The sequence below is a fragment of the Neolamprologus multifasciatus genome, chromosome 11 (assembly GCF_963576455.1).
Source record: "Neolamprologus multifasciatus chromosome 11, fNeoMul1.2, whole genome shotgun sequence".
Taxonomy (NCBI): Eukaryota; Metazoa; Chordata; class Actinopteri; order Cichliformes; family Cichlidae; genus Neolamprologus; species Neolamprologus multifasciatus.
The window spans coordinates 29,712,024-29,723,707 of NC_140449.1; the positions used below are offsets into that span (position 1 = coordinate 29,712,024).

Here is an 11,684-nt window from a genome sequence, read left to right on the forward strand (position 1 = left end):
CTATAGGATCAGGAACTACATCCTTCTAAATGAAAGATAATCACTTGTCAACTTTTATGCATCAGTGACTCAGAATTTCACATTTTACATTTCAGCTTTCAGCTCAGATGGAATGGGTTTTTTTGGTAATATCAGCCTGTATAAAGCTCTGTTTAGGTTTGTGCACTGGCAAGGTGAAGACGTTTTTGTGGGAGCAGACTGCCAGAGCAGATTGTGAGCTGAGATGCCATCATCAGATTTGGCAAGTTTGGTCTCTTGGATTTGTCAAAAGATTTTGTTCACTTATTGCAAAAGCAACCTGTTGTCATGCGAACAGCATTTCCAGCAACGTCTTTTCCTCAGAGTTCAAAGCAAGTTGATTCACATTTTCATTTCACATTCTGGCATTTTTCTGATGAGAGTGAATAGCACACCCAGCAATGGATACTCGTCATTGTTATCTATACTTTGGAGTTTTAGAGATTTGTGATGGAGAATGCAACATGACTACTATGACTGTTTTTCAAGGCTTAGGCTGCATCACCGTAAGCTGTCCTGCATTATGTCTGAGGTGTACACAGATCTAAGAGGCATCTCTTATTTATCATTCACAGATTCACTGACAGCTGGAGTGTGTACCAAGCTGGTCTAGTTACCTGTTTGGTGGATCACTGGATTCAGCAGAGTGTTTGAAAAGTTAAGGTAAGCTTTGCTGCTTCTTTCTAAAAGTGTGACTTTCTAAATGGATCCAATGTAATTAAAAGTTAAATAAGATTTGATTTGATGAGGCACGGAGTCACTATTCACTGATCTTTCAAATGCAGTATTTAGATTGAACTGAATATATGTGACGGTGAAAGTTCTACTTTCATGAGGCATCTACAGAGGACACTTAATTAATGGATGGTCTATGGAAACACTGCTACTGCTGCTTTTTTAGAATAGGTGATTGAGCATACAGCACTGTATCTATCTAATTAATTTAATCAAAGGTAAGGAACCAGCTTTAACACATTTGTCATACAACATTATCCAAGGACAAACTTAATTTAGTCCACTGGTTTTTAACTAGTGGGCTAAGCAACTGAATGAATATGCTATTTTTGGGTAAAGACTTTGCTGATAGTATTCCTTTATTCAATTAAAATATAACGTTTTTTTCTTGCAAATCACATAAATTGTGAGGTGTTGAGCATGAACTTTTTTGTTTTTGAAATAGGGGGCATTCATAAATTTAGAGAACCACTGATTTAGTCAGAGCGTGCATAACAACCACATATTACAGTGATATGTAGAAAGTGTGAAGGACTGAGCTCATGGTTTGAGTTTGCAAGTTGTGTTCTTGAGTAACATTTAAAACCACACTTGAAATGGATGAAAAATAACTTGTCTGTCAAAAGTGCTTGAGTGGTCAAGATTTCTATATTTCTGTTTTTGCTCTGGTTTGAATGTGATGAAGCTCTGTTAATGGCAGTTGTTGAATTTGATGACATATGGGACTGTTTGCCTACATTGCCAGAAAATGAAAATGTAGAGTTTGTCAGATTGCACAGCGCATTTTGGTAGAATGGACAGATGGGAAATGGTTACTTTAAATCAAGAAGTTTTGGTTCCTTATGTTGATTTAGAGTGCTCGTCATCACTGTTACTTAATGTCCTCAGGGGGAAAAAAATGTCCAAAGTCTCTTCATTCATTGATACTCGATAATTGCAAATTGGCACATGTCTAGTGCAGACCATGTCAATGTTTTCTGGTGCTGTGAGCTGTGCTGTCAGGTAGACAGGTAGTCAATGGGGAGAACAACTGAACAAATGCATCAGAAACTTGTAGCATCACTGAAAAGCTATTGTGTCTGGCCAAGCATTTCCCTTGTGAGCTTGAATGCGGACAGTAGAGGACAGGGCCAAGGAGCGGCGATGACAGGATGCCTCATGGGAAGGCTGGAGACAGATGGCTGGCCAGATGTAGCCCTGCTGTGACCTTGAAGGCGTCTGAAGGTAAAAGCATAAAATGTCTCAAAAATGGCAGACAGAACAGCAAAGAAATGGGAGTGTTTTGTTGTGGCCTTCGCATGAGCTGTTTTGGTTTTTAGACTCGTTATGTTCTTTGTTCTATTAGCATGTCATCATTTATGCTCCTAATTTTCTTTGCGGTGAGCTGAAGTTTTTGTGCACATCCGGTTTATTTTTCAGCTCACACTGTTGAGGGATTATTAGACACACGAGGCACTCACTCAGTTGCACAGCTTTAAGTTGAAAAACTTTTCTAGCAACCCTAAGAGTAAGATCTGATGTTGCAGGGAGGTAAAATTACTCAGGTTTCAGTTCATAGTCATTTTCGCACATGTACTGCATACATTTTTGGAAGAAAAAGGTCAGCACACTGTGCACAATTGCCCTTTTGCACTTCAGGACCCAAAGCACGAGTTTTTTTTGTCAGGCAAGGGTGCTGCCTCGGCAGAGTCTGCAGGAGGTAACCACTAGCTGGCTGTGAATTTGCTGAACTATTAACCATGCTGTTCCTGCATTAGTGCAAATTGCAAAAGTACAACACACAGACTTTGTACTATGTAACTCTCTCCATAAAGACCATTTAATTTATTTAATGTTCCAACAAACCGTTTTGGATGTTTGCACCAGCATCAGAAAATGTCTAGAAAAGTACTGATCTGCATTGTATGTGTGAATACAGATGCATGATGGACTTATTTATGCTATTTTCCATAGTTTACGTTTACTGTTATTCATGCCAGTTAATAATAGACAAAGAAACTGAATGTAAACATAAGTTAAGAGTCTTGTTCATCTTTGCTTCACTGTGCAATGTTGGGCTCTCTAAACACTGGGAAGTATCAGGTGTCAGCATGCACATTCTTAAACCCAGTGTTTAAGGGTTTCTGTGAGAATATCTTATTTGGTCATGTCTTCTTGATTCTCTCTGGATCGTGGAAAGAAACGAGACTTTATTTAAAATTTGGAGTGAACTTTCCACTGTCGCTGGCTGAACAGTAGTGATTTTGTGTCAATACTAGAAGAGACACACTCCTGATGCAATTCAAGCAGCAGACTGTGAAGCGAACGCCACCAGCAGCCTGATATTGTTCAGGCCTCTGGGGCTTTGAGCACAGCAAAGGGACAGCCTTGATCAGAGCTGGGAACTGGATGGTGAGCTGAGGGTGGGGGGGGGTTGCTGTGAGAAATAAGAGGAGATGGAGGAGGGTAGAGGTGTCAGGCGAATAATTGGGGTGAGGAGATCTCAGGGGTGGATAGAGGGAAGCTTTATTAAGACCGCTGAAGTCTGATGTGCTTGCATGGCCGCCTAGCTCTTCCTCACACACCCACGCCTATGGGCCAATCCGCCGTTTCCACAAGAGACTCTGTAACAACAAAGGGATGAAGGCCAAAGTCCTCAAGCTCCTTTCAGTCACAGATAAGACAAAAGACCCCATTACTTGAAAAGCGCTGATGGGAAAGCAGCAGTATATGGATCTGCCTTTTCTTTTAAACCAAGGCTCATTGTTGCTTCTTTTAAGCTATGCTGCTGTTACTTGCTGCTGTATTATATCCTGAGATCCTGTAGATTTACTAAGTTCAATGAGGTGCTGGTAATGTGTTCATTGTTGTACCGTAACTGGTAAATGCTTGATAGTCTTTTTGAATTCCTCCACTCGTAGAGGAAATGTCCTGACCTCTTTGCTAAGTTCCTCTGAAATGTACGCTTTTGTCATTAGCTCACTGTGACACATTTAGACACGTACTTAGCACACTGCACAATGCGGTCTGCTTTTAATGCATTTTGTTTGTGATGCAATGAATGCACAACTTGCAAATGCACAAGCTCAAAGTGTAGACAAATATTACCACTTCATATGGATAAAAGATGAGTAATCTCTTTTGTTTTGCCTCACAATGGGAAAACAAACTTTCCAGGGTGACTTCCCCCGTGACCGATCGTATCAAGTGTGATGGTGAGATTAGGAGCTTAACTGCTTATTTTCCCCTGCTCTGTGAACATTGAAATGTTACTTTTGAGTTCCCATATCAATAATTGAATCCTTTGTAGATGCGTGCTTCCTTGAGTTTGGTATTCTGAAAATGTTTGCAGTTTCACAAAAGCAGATTTTTGTGAGTGACACAACAAGGATTTTGAGTTGAAGCAGGAGGCGGTTATGGGGAGAATTAGCGGCCTCCCCCAGTTCTCTGCTGTAAATTGGTTTCTGTGGAAGTCATGAAAAAGGGGGCTTGGAGGTCTGTTTTCTGCTTCCTTAGTAGCTTGCTAATCCCCCACGGCTCTGGCTGGAGGGAGAGCTGCTTGCACATATACAACCGTTGTGGAAAATGGCGTTACTCCTCCTCCAGCCCTCTTTCGTCCTCTTTCCACTCGGTCCTGCAGGGCTTGGCTAATCCTCTGCCTGGTCATGGCAGGGAGATTGCAGCCTTTTTCAAAGCTGGCTGGACTTCAAAGTTACAAGGATACAGGGACTAGAGGAGGTGGGAGAAAATTGGGTCCACCGCAAGCAAAGACTGCAAGGGGTTCACCTCAGCTATTTCTTTCGCTGTTTATGAGGTGACACTGAAGAATTTGTGGTCTCACAGGAGAGACTTTGTTGATCGTAAAGACAAGACCTTAGAGGTAGTGGCTTTTTTGGATTCTGATTTCTATATAAAAAGAAAAAACAATACCCTTATGCAACAATGTGGGGCACCAACATGCAAAGTAATAATAGACACACAATTGATGCAAGATTTGTGATAAAAACTTGCTTTTACCTCTTTAGAAAATCAATCATGCTAGGTTTTTTAACTTTTGTAAGAACTACTGCCAAAATGCACAACGAAAAGGGAAGTGGTATTTTTTTCCCTATTATTTTAGAAAGTGTGTTTACTTTGAAAGATCAATAGATTTTGAGTGTTCCTTTTATGTTGGCCTAGTCTTATCAGGTTGTCATCAATTTAGCATTGCCCAGTTGGACTCACAGGTGCTCAAGAGTTTGGTTCTGTCATTAGACTAGTCTTTGTTAGAGCTTCAGCACTGACGTTTTGTGCCAGTTTTTTTTTTTTTTTTTAGGTTTTTTTTTTGTCCATTACTCTTTATTCTACTGGCAAATTTGTCTAATTTGCTGGAAATGCCTTTGAATGCTGATCCTTTGTTAAATTCTCAGATGACAGAGAGAGATTAGAGTGAGATCATTCCAGATGAAGAAAAATGTCTGCTATTGAAATTTTGTGTAGTAGTGTGTAGTTGGCTTTGTGATGTGTTGACAAGCACTACGCATGTTCACTCTGAAAAGTCAGACGGGAACTTAATTTGCATGCGACTTTGCATGTGTGTTGCGACACACAGCTCGTGGAAGCAATTAAAGCTCTTTGCATCCTTGAAGCCATAATGTCTCAGTTTGTGTTTAAAAATGTTTTTTTACTACTTGGAACAGATTAATCTAATGAAATTGAGAAAAATGAAAGACACACTTCAAGGATATATTTTTAAAATAATTCCGATTCTTATTTGCCAATGTCAGAAATCCGTTTTAAGTAGTTTTACATAAATCTTGATAGAAATAACTCGAGATGGCTTGTAAATCCTTTTTTTTTCTTTTTTTCTTACAGTCTTACTTGGTATTTCAGTAGACTGCTGATGCCAGCTGTCCTTTAATGTAACAAAATATTGGCTAAAAACAACCCAAGAAAAAAACCGAGTCAATGGTCACACTGTATTTCGCCTTTCTTTAAGCTACTTAAGCCCTTTAGGCTATTGTGTATCCTTTCTTATTTGGATTTTGTCTGGCTTTTTAAATATAGCTTTTAAAAAAATATTTAATAAGTTATTTTATTTAAGGTCTTGACTACAAGGAACCAGGATTGCAGGTTTATTGGTACTCCCTATTCACCAGCAACATGGTAATTACTTTAAGTGGACTCTTGGGGAGGAGGAGGCACAGGGTTAAGATTTTACATGATTCCCTGTTTTGGTGTTCAGGGAAGTGTGCAGTCAATATATATTGCGTCAGTCAGACCTAATTCACACCCCTTTAACCAAGCGGGTGCGAGATGTCATCAAGCTTTTCTAAGCTTCACCCTGGGGTAACCCTTCATGAAGGTAGGTTAGTTTTAGCTCAACTAGGAGGATTATGTAATTAACCATGGTTTCCTTAGTAACTGCTGTTATGGAGTTTCATTGCGTTCATTTTATGTCATTAGTACCGCTTACTTTAAATGGATTTTAGATGCTATCAATATGCTCATGGTGCAGAAGACCTGCAATCTGTTTACTTTGGTCTGAACCGTAGCAGAAAAGTTTAATGTGTTTTTTTTTTTTTTTTTCTTATACGCTTTAAGGTTTAAATGGTTTAATTTTGGCATATTGAGCTCAGATAGCACTGGCCGATGACTGAAACAAAGGTGCTTACAGGAACGTTTAACAATCTGAGTTTATGTGTACTTCTATGTTAAAGAAAAAAAATCATTATTATTATTATTATTATTATTATTAAATGGATGTCAAGTACACAGCTTTAGGTTTTATTGACATCCACCCTGCAGGTACAGTAAATGAAGTGATTTTATATTTTGCTTCCAGGAGATGCACTTGGGCCAGGTGAACTTCTTATTCAAGCCACATTATAAAGGTTAAAACAATGTCAACAATGTATCATATGGAGGCGTAACAAACTATTACATGCCTAGTTAACATCAAAAGTACAAACAGTCATGTAACAGAGTGAGTATTGTCCAGGAGGTCTGTGGATTCCCTGCTGTCTGGCTCCTTTATTGTGTGGGTCAAACCACACCAACCTTCCAAACTTGACCTGCATTTTGATTGCAACTACATGCTGTGAAGCTTTGTGACTAACATGTTTCAGCACGCTTGCATTGACATTTTGTCACACAGCTGCCAAAGTGTTTAAAACTGATGCCCTGAGGACAGACGAACTCAAGAGTTGGTTGATTTGGAGATGTAACTTTTCAACTTCCAATGAGATTATTATATTTTTACTGCGAAGAGCATGCCATAACTGCTGCAGAGCAGGAGGCACTTTATCCGAGAGCCTCTCATATTTCTTAAATTGATGTTTACAAATTCCCTAGGTGGGGCATTAAGGAAGATTGGTATATTAATTGCCAATGCATGCCATCTAAACGGGTAATTGCAAGCTGTTTGCTGGAATGCAAATGTACTCAGCTTCAGTTTGATGGAGCTTGTTTGTTGAAGTGCTGGTCGCTGACAAATTAAGATGGTTAAATTGATGCCCTCTGCTTTTAAGTAATCAGTTTGTTTGCTGATTGTTGTATTAGAGTAATAGCAATTTGCCAGTTTTCTTTCTCTATTTTTTTGGGGCATATCAACACATTAACAACAGCTCAGTGGCAAAAAGGACACGGTTGGGATTTCTGTGTGATACGCTAACAATTATTTTCATTATTTGTTAAACCTCCAATCGTTTTAGATTATTTATTCAAATGTTTAGAGTAGCTGTTTGAGACTTTTGGAAATGAGAACCTTTAACTTATCTGAGAACTATGACTTTTACTCAGGTGTTTAACATATAACAACAACAGAATGTAACAAAACAAAGGAGCAGATGAATTAGTTTGTATGGAGTACATTCCTCTTCCATTTGTGTTGTTACTATTTTGAGGCTGAAATATTAAGCATCGAAGTCCATAGCTACATGAGTTAACCCATAATTACTCGTATGTATAACAATGCCAGCCCTACAGATGGTTGTGATTTATTATTTGTTTTTTATTATTGTCTTGCTCATGTATATCAAATTGAGGTAATATTTTTTTTGGCTACATCACCACACTCTGCGAGCAACTAATCAACTCAATGTTTCATCACGATAACTCATGCACCCCAGCTTGTAAATAGTTTTTTCCATATCCCGGGGTTCAGCAGTGCAACTGTAAAGTATGCAAATGTGATTTACTTGCATAAAAATACATTCTGAGCCTCTTGGGTATTCTTCCTCAATAAAAGTGTTTATATCTATGAGAACCGATGAATATGAATGACCTAGTTTTTTTCATTTCTAATCTTATAAAAAAGACATTTACCTGAATGCCATTTTTCTCTGCACCACTGTGATTTGAGTTAAGCTACTTTCAGCCGTCGTTACCATGAGACTGATCATGACTGATGAATGTCTGTGGTAGTCAGCTTAAGACATTGGCATCCCCCTCGGTTCCAGAACACCTCAACACCTACGGTTTTTAATAATATTGGCCGTCCCATATCTTTACATATGTGTGGGTGTTTGAAATAAGTTCATCTTCATTCATCCCTTCTCGGCGGGCTTGACTCCTGCACTTAGTATCCAATTTCTGCCCATTTGTGGGCGTAAGCAGCAGAACACTCTTTCTACAGCTCCCGTTCGCTTCCTGAATTTCTCCACACATCAGCACACACCGTCTGCAGGGCTGATCCATGGAGAGGGGGGTTAAGCGCTCTCCTCATAAGCACCTGTGTACCTCAAAGATCAGGGGATGAGAGTGGGCGGATGGGATAAGAACAGAAGGCGAGGATGAAGCAGTTGAGAGGGTGAGGAAGGTGATTACTGAGGGCCAGCTTCAGAGAAAGTGGCACTGGGAAGAAAAGATGATAGAATTCTCTTTGTGGTACAGCTACACACACACACGCACACTTACTTGTCAGTCCTTTCTTCCTGTTTGCGGTTATTTTCAATCACTTCGCCTGCCTCTTACAGCCCATCGGTCTGTCCTCTTTCTTGTATTTCTTTTCACCTGTCTTATCATTTCACTCTTCAACTTCTGTGATTGGAGAATACTGAGCATCAATGATCTAATCTCATCCCTATTCATCACTCTAGGGCCTTTTCCCTTTTTCCCCTCCCTTTCGTCAGCCCCCACATCCCTCAGTACACAACTTGCCGCCTCTGCTTTTTACCTCTTTGTTTCACATGTTTTGTTTAGCTTTTAAGTCCCCTTTTTACTCATCCGACTGACTTGCCTACCGTAGAAAAGTTGACACGGCATCACAAGCAAAAGGCTTGGTAAGCCTTTTAGAGCCAGTCACGGTGCACCATTTCCCCCATCGTAATTACTGCTGAAACAAGCAGCTATGGGAAGTTTCAGCACTGGTGGACCCGTCATTACTGACAGTCTCCCAGCCTTTATCTGCCATAGCTAAGACGCTCTTGCACCGCGGGGCTGTGATGATTGCTTTACTGAGTTTGGGTAAGAATATGGGGGGGAAAGAGGATGATCAGAGACTGTGCAGTTGGAAGTTTTTCATAACGGTGAGAGTCATAGCGGTGAAGCTAAAACCCTTAAACTTTAAAAAAAAAAAAAAAAGTATTTTAAACCAAAAGCTGCCCAAATCTTCCACAGAGGAGAACTTCAAATCTATTACACTCACCCTGTCCTGTCAAGCATGTTTTTGCTGAGGTGTCCAGCTCTTGGCTCCCAGCCTCCTGTCAACACAAGGCGCTAAAGAACACCAGATTGTTTGTGCCCTTCAGATGAAGGCATCAGCACTTGGAGCTCGGGATGTCAGGAGTCATTTACTTGTCCTCAAGCAGTGTTTGCATCAGCTAGCAACTTTCCCAACCCAAAACATGCTTTTTTTTGGGGGGGGGGGGGGGGGCACACCTATTACTCGTCAGTTACAAACCAGTTCTTAGAGCATCGTGTATGAGTGGATTAGAGACCATGATGCAATTTGGAGCTTTTAACTGTTTGAAGGTTTCTGTAAGGAGAACTGTTATGCTCATGTATTGATTTTGTGACTCCTAAAAAAAAAACATATCTATCTATCTCTCTATATCTATCTCTATATCTATCTCTATATCTATCTCTATCTCTCCATCTCTATCTCTCTATCTCTATCTCTCTATCTCTATCTCTCTATCTCTATCTCTCTATCTCTATCTCTCTATCTCTCTATCTATCTCTCTATCTATCTCTCTATCTATCTCTCTATCTATCTCTCTCTATATCTATCTCTATATATCTATATCTCATACTTTGTTGTGGTGCAGCTCTTTCACTGCTCTAAACACATCATTCTCACGTCCATCCCCCTCACTTTAAGACAACTTCCCTCCTTGATTGGATGTCACAGACAGAATACTTGAGCAGTAGGTGTAGCTTCTGGACTCGCAGCCAGAAATGGTCTGAAATGACCATATTAATCCTGCCTGTTCTCACTGACATTGTGCTGACCCAGTTCACATACTTTACTGAGCCAAAAAACTGCCAGAAACACTAAATAATTGAAACAGTCTTAAATCTTGAGCTTTTGAATAGCAAGAATAACTTGCACATACTCTGACTACATTATTTTCAAAAAAGGGGGTTGCTGAGGTGCTCTGTAACACCATTTTATTCTAAACAAATGTATTATTGGAGCAATTCAGCAAGCAAAACAGACTGATGTGCATCGACTTCCACGTCTTCAGCAGGATCTCTGGGTCTTTGAAACTCGTCACGTTTAATATAAACAACTATTATTTATATATGTGAGAAAATAGGCCCACTATAAAGGTTCCCTGTTTCTTTTTTTGGAGTACACCTCCAGTTTGCAGAATAATGTGGGAAGTCCAAAATCAGTGGCATACTTGAATTGTCTAAATGGCCTAAAATTGGTACTTAAAAAGATTTTGAAAAACTGATCAGAAGTACTTGTGATATGTCTCAGAAATAAATGATAACTTAGAAATAGGGCTGGGCGATATATCGAGTTTTTAAAAAATATCGATATATTTTCATATGAGATATAAGATGTGACAATATCCTTTATATCGATATAGTCTATGTTACGTTATAATTATACTTGTGGAGCCACAAGTTTGCCTCTCTTTCGGCCACTTTTGTCTCTACGCAACGTTACTCAGCCTCGCCCCTCCTTCACTGAACACAACTCCCCCTCCTCCCCCATCGCTTCACCTGCAGGAAGCGACAAGATGGACACGGCAAATCTCCGTTAGCGAGTTGTGGGGCTGGACGGCGTCAACGTGTTAGTGAGCTAACCGCGCTAACGAGCTAACCATGCTAACGACAGCCACAGGGGCTGCACAGCCTAAAATCCCTTCGTTTTCTCAAAAGTTGACAGCGCGCCTTATGTATGAATTCTGGTTGTGCTTACTGACCGCGAACCGATTTTAGGTGGTACACGGCGCTCAGCAATCTGTCAAAAAATGTTTTAGTACGACTTTGGTAAGCTACGGAGATGCAGCGCTTGATAGATTGTCGGAGCATTACGGCTACCGTAGTCTGGAGCCTCGCGGAGTGATACGTACTGTGCTTCAACGTAATATTACCGTATTGTGTGTGTATAAGGGCCATAAATGGCACCTGTTAAGAGACATGGTTACAAAGAGGATTTCAAACTCAAGGCTGTCAGTCACGCAGTAGAACTTTTGGGAACAGAGCAGCTGTGAAATCTGTCTTTGTTATTATGCTCAGCGGCTGTTAGTTTACATTTTGACTGCACAATTATGAGCTTTTTGTTATGCACAAAAACAACATTGTTTTCTTTTATTTATGGAGCATGATTATTTAATAAATTCTGATAATTTATTTTTGAGTAATTTCTTCATGTAAATTATGCTGTATGTAAATAAAAATGCCTGTGTGACATCTGGGACACAGTGTGACTAAGAACTCTCTTTTTGTTCTTAACTTATGGCTTTAAAAAAATATCGAGATATATATCTTATATCGCCACCCAGCTAAAAAATATC

At 39.8% G+C, this 11,684-nt stretch overlaps 1 protein-coding gene across 4 annotated transcripts in view; it reads left to right on the top strand.

The window, feature by feature from the left end:
• Window positions 1-11,684, top strand: part of sema6cb (semaphorin 6Cb) — a 164,564-nt gene that overhangs the window by 17,651 nt on the left and 135,229 nt on the right. For all 4 annotated transcript variants that reach the window (XM_085176842.1, XM_085176841.1, XM_085176844.1 and 1 more), the window contains exon 2: window positions 594-681. The gene's annotated coding sequence lies outside the window, so the exon portion shown is untranslated. The remainder of the gene's footprint in view (window positions 1-593; window positions 682-11,684) is intronic.